The sequence below is a fragment of the Diadema antillarum genome, unplaced genomic scaffold (assembly GCF_040938485.1).
Source record: "Diadema antillarum isolate AM-2024a unplaced genomic scaffold, OU_Dant_1.0 seq00000653_RagTag, whole genome shotgun sequence".
In the NCBI taxonomy this organism is placed as follows: domain Eukaryota; kingdom Metazoa; phylum Echinodermata; class Echinoidea; order Diadematoida; family Diadematidae; genus Diadema; species Diadema antillarum.
Window position 1 is genome coordinate 207223 of NW_027271566.1, and position 6096 is coordinate 213318.

A 6096-nucleotide genomic window follows, 5' to 3' on the forward strand; every position below is an offset into this window, starting at 1 on the left:
AGAACTTTTAGTAAGAGTTCTGTTAGTAGAGGCTACTATGTAATCCCGTGAGATTTTTGTGCCAAAATTGATTTTTTGGCTAACTTGGTCAATTTGGGGGTGCTGAATCCAAAAAACTTTGGTTCCATTTTTTCCAACCACGTCTTCAGCCGCCATTTTGAATTTCAAAATGGCCGCCATAGCAAACTGTATTTTGACCCATATTTCATAAAGTGAGCATTGTTGAAGCTTCAAATTTGGTACAAAATGTATGAGTGTGGTGTCAGACACTCTGATATATCTTTTTCTGATATTGTGGATTGTTTTGATACAATTTCTAGGCTGCCATCTTGAATTTCAAAATGGCCGCCATGGGAAACTGTAATTTGACCCATATCTCATAAAGTGAGCATTGTAGAAGCTTCAAATTTGGTTCAAAATGCCACGTTGTGATGTCAGACACTCTGATATATCTTTTTCTAATATTGTGCATTGTTTTGTCCAGTTTGTAGGCTGCCATCTTGAATTTCAAAATGGCCGCCGTAGCGTTTTTACCCATATCCTAGGTTGCAATTATTGCAGCAGCATCAAATTTTCAAGAATGCGCATGCTTGTGGTGTCCAACGTTCCAGTACAGCTGTTTCCTAATTGTGGATCATTAGACAGGTAACCATGTTGAAATTCAAGATGGCTGCTATATAGAAAATATATAATACTGCTGTAAGCGCCTTAGATGAATATGCCAGAATAGTTCTAGTTAGACCGAATTCATTTCCATTTCAAGCAGAATGACAGCCATCTCTCAATTCAAAATGACAGCCATCTCTCAAAATGGTCGCCATAAATGCAAAATGTAAGGACGAGGTTCCAATGATGTCATCAAGCCATGCTGAGGGGCAAAAACTGAGCATGGGGGGGGGGGGGGGGGGGGGCATACCCCTGTCCCATACATGTGGGCAAGCAAGCATGTAAGCGTTACATCCCATATAGCCAGGCGGGTATATGCGGTTCCCGAATTGCGCGCTAAAGCGGTTTGTTTTTGCCTCTCAGGGAACACATCACTTTGCATCGTGGAACCTCGTTAATGATTACATTTAATCCCAGTCAGTAAAATATTTGTACAAAAGCAACCATTGATACAATTGAAGGTGATCTTCAAAAACTTGATGCTGCCTCGAGAGATTGAAGACAAACAAGGAAAAGTCTCGCAATGGCAAGAAATGCCACGGTCACCCTACCAGGCACCCCATTCACAAGCTTGTTTGTTGGCCACAAACTGAAACTAGATTTGCTAGACACTAGATATATTTCTGGAATAATGCAGAATGAATAAGGAATGAGTAGCCTCTTTCCTGATTGCCCTTGAGTGGGTCATCTTCAATTATTAAGACTTCCAAGATGCTTACTGCTGTATACAGCCTATGATTCTAAAACAACAAAGGAGCAATAATAGCTCAGTTCTGTGGCACTTTGCATGCATCAGAATTCCTCCTCAATTTAGAAGACCATCACATGAGGGTAATCTCAAAAATTGTCACTGCCTTGAAGCTTATGAATGTGGTGTTTGGCATTCAGCTATCGGAAACATGCAAGGGGGATATTCTAGAAAGAGATGAAAAGGGCAGTTTTCATCTTCTGTACTAAATTCGTATCTAAGAGAATAAAAATATATTCATTTCTCGGATAGTATGAAAAGGCCAGACATTCAGCTCGTGCAATCAAAATACACCATGTATAAGATGGGATCCAAAGTCATTAGCATAAGAGGATCACCAACTTCTCAAAACATTTCTACGAGTTCTACAGTCTAATAGACCTGTCATTATCCAGTCATTGCTGGACGATACAATTATCGGAAGGTATAAGTTCTAAGTAATTCCACAATCACTCTTCATCTCATAATTTCATGGCTTTCTCCTCATTCTCACTAACAAAGGTTCATTTTTCATACCCATGCCTTAGAAATCCACAAAACTGAGCCAAATAATCGGCCTGAAGTTCAAATACTGAGCAGTCATTTCTATCTGACACAGAGACCACATCACGGAAAGAAAAGAAACCAAGGGTTCATCAAAGATGTCATGGGAGCTGTCACCCGTCACTCACAACGAGGAAACAGATAGCCTCATTCCATTGTATGTATTAGATGCTACTTCAAGAGCAACGGGAAAATCAGAGATATTGATGATTATTACGTATACACTGACATTTCAATTCTCCTGATGGATCTTGTAAGTTTGCTTTACTTACTGCATTGCATGATGTCTGCTCCATCACTGGAAAATTGTTAAAATGATAAAAGTACAATTGACATTATTGAGAGATTATGTTCTGCAGTTTGTTGTGAAAAAAGCAACTATAAAGGTCTGCTTTTTCATGCCTTTCATGGTGCTGGCTGAAGTTGAAAATTTGAGGATGTCTCAAAGAGCAGATGGACCAAGAAGTATCTGAACCTGGAATCAAGCAGAATGTGAAATGACACAGTCCATGTCTTCCAGAAGTTTGGCGTGGATGACTTCAACCAGGACAATCTCCCGCTTTTCCCTATAGAGTCTTGATACAACACATCGAGAGAGCAAACCTCGTCAACTCTCACAACCTAATTTGTGCATCTACTACAGGGAAATATGATATATTACATTGTAGCTATTTCCAGAGGGTATCCATAAACTGTTAAATTAAATACTTGGAGCTTCCTACACCAACGAAATGCAAAAGTCATTGTTTCTGGAAGAATTTTATGGAACCAATCCTCCCCGTGTACAGCCTTAAAGTGCTGTGACTTCAAAAACTCATGCAGGGAATGAGCCTAGAAGACATTATATCTATTAAAGTGACTATCTCACAAATTTTTAGAATATAGGGCTAATATTGTAAACTCTACAACCAAATCGTCTAAACGGGGCATTTAGTCACTCAGACACAGTTATTAAGGGGTTATTTTGAAAGTCATTTATTTTGACGTCAGAATCACATGATTTCCCATTCACAATTTTTACCTAAACGCTACGCTTTTAAAGGAATGTTTCCCATGGCTGCCATTTTGCATTTCAAAATGGCAGTGTACCTACTGGACAGGAAGAAGTCCCGCCTACGCAATTCACTGAAGTGATTGACTTACACATGAGTGTTCCAGCATGCTTGGGTTTGCAGTTTAATGATCTTACAGTACCAAATATGGTCGAAATCCATTTTGAATTTCAAGAGTGGCGGCCAATGCGAATAATCCATTATTACAGAATGTATAGGCCCTATGTGTGTGTTTTTAAAAGAATGTACACTGTAAGCCACCATAGACATTCATTGCTTGTAACCAGAGATATTAGCTGAAAAGCAGCCATTTTAAATGTTAAGATGGTCGCCTCGAAAGTGATCTGCAATTTCAGGGAGGGGAAAAGTGCATCTGAATGTTCAACATTATAAGCCTGGTTTATGCCCGAAACGTGAATTTTGTTTATTGCTTACAACAGCCCCTAGCAACATGAGATATTGGTCAAAATATACGTTTTGGTATGGCGGCCATTTTGAATTTCAAGATGGCCACCTTCAATATCAAAATGAACCATCGTTTCAGAAAAAGATGTTTCAGAATGTCTGATAGCATACGCATGCTCTTTGCCCCGAATTACAACCTTACTCAATGTATACGATATGAGATACAGGCCCAATTACATTTGTTATGGTGGCCATTTTGAATTTCAAGATGGCCGCCAATAAAATAATCCATCATTAAAAAAAAAAATGTATATGTTAGTATGCCTGACATCACAAGCATGCTTTTTACCCCGAATTTATACTTTCCATAATGCTTACAACCTTAGATATGGGTAAAATATATTTAGTTATGGCGGCCATTTTGAATTTCAAGATGGCTGCCTAAAAACTGTGTTAATGCTATCTACAGTATCAGACAATGGTGTACCAGAATGTCTGACATCATAAACATGCTTTTTTCATCAAATTTGAGCCTTCTATGATGCTGACATTATGAGAATAGGGGCAAAATACAGTTTGCTATGGCGGCCATTTTGAAATTCAAAATGGCGGCTGAAGACGTGGTTGGAAAAAATGGAACCAAAGTTTTTTGGATTCAGCACCCCCAAATTGACCAAGTTAGCCAGAAAAATCAATTTTGGCACGAAAATCTCACGGGACCCAATATTTCGACATAGTAGACTGTACTATGTGGTACACACGTAATCGGAAAACAAAAAGCTCTAAATAGAGGGCGTACTTCCTCAGTGGAAAATGGAGAAACTGCTCGCGATCAATGCTATCCGCGTACACGGTGCATGTATGCCTGTCTGTATGTTTGTATTAGCATGGAGCTACATGCGTAGCTCCATGGTATTAGTAATAGGTGAGGTCTTTATGACTGAATGTGTGAGTATATGACAAATGTGTGTGTGTGTGTGTGTGTGTGTGTGTGTGTGCGTGTATGTGTATGTTTGATGTATATGCATGTATAATATGTGTGTATGAATGACTGCATATATTTGAAGTTGATGCAATCAAGAAAAATTAATGTAATATCTGCTAGATTTATAGTCATTTTTAAAGTCTGAATATACAAACACAATTAAACTAAAAACAAGTAAGATACCTTGTTTTCCTGTGAAATGAATGTTTGATGAATGTATCAAAGTCTGTTCAACGCATGATTTCGATGTTTCTAATTAGAAATTCAAATTCATAATCCTCTTGACAGTCAATTACAGAGACATACAAATCTTTCTAGTGCGGCCTTGGATCATGGTTTTAATTTCTATATCAAAGCAATTATTGCATAATTTGATTTATTGAGTGTACTTTCAATTCATAAAGTATGGGACTCGTAATGATTGTTGTTGTTGTTTTAAAGAAAGAAGAGAAAGAGAGAGAAAAATGGGGCCCTCCTATACAACAAATAATTTGCCCCATACAATACTAATATAAAACAAAACATACTAAATCTTCGAGATACCAAACAAGAATATTAAATACACCATAATGCCTCCACAAGGGAGCTCATACCATAGAGTTGGATTATACAGCTCTATGGCTCATACTATCGAGCGTCTCCGCAAAGGAGCTCATACAGTCTCCACGAGAGAGCTCATATAAAAAATACAACCATTAAATTATTATGAAGGTGATATTATCCAAAACCAAAAACTAATCATCATGTCTCAAAAAAGAAATCATTATAAAGGTAACAATATATTATGTTGATGAATACCTCATATTCTCTCCGCAAATTCGAATACGTACATAATACACACGCGCGTGTATCGCACACTAACTCACCCACGCACATTCAAACACACACACACACACACACGCACACACACACACACACACACACACACACACACACACACACGCACACACACACTGACATACACACTCAACCACGCACACACATTCTAATATCAAGGGTCAGCCCAAATGATATGCATTACAAAATATAGAAAATTACTATGAAGAGTTTGTTCGCAAAACCCGATAAGTCCATATTTGCCAAATGGAGATATTTGCGATTTTAAGGTCAAGAAAAATAAGAAGAATAATAAGAAAATATTTGCTTCTTTTGACCATAACTTCAAAAATGTACCTTTATATGTAGTGACCAATATGTCATTTAAAAGGTATTATTTTGTACTTTATGAAAGAGACCGTACTTCAAAATCTTCAAAAATGGACTTATCGGTTTTTGCGAACAAACTCTTCGTATCATTATTTCAAGGGAAAGAGAAAGGAAAAAAAAAGGTATAAAAATGAATATACAGTGAATATAACACAGAGCTCTAGGCATCATAACAATAATTCGGGCAAAACCAGAGACGTTTATACAGTAAGGTAGTTTTGCAGCAAACAATGGAGAAATATAATTGTACAAATATTTTGGTGATACTTTCAAAATGATGTATGAGTAGGCCTATACCTGCGGGCTTCAAGTCGAAAGAGAATGTGGAAATTCATTGCCAGAAAGTGGGAGTCATATAACATTCTTCACGGTAAATTTAGACAATAAATTTATAAGTATTAAAAGAGTGCAGGCGACTCATGCAAAGAGGGGAACTTACATAGTTAGAATTGTTCTTGCTACAAAAATGATGAGAATATTAGAAGTGTATT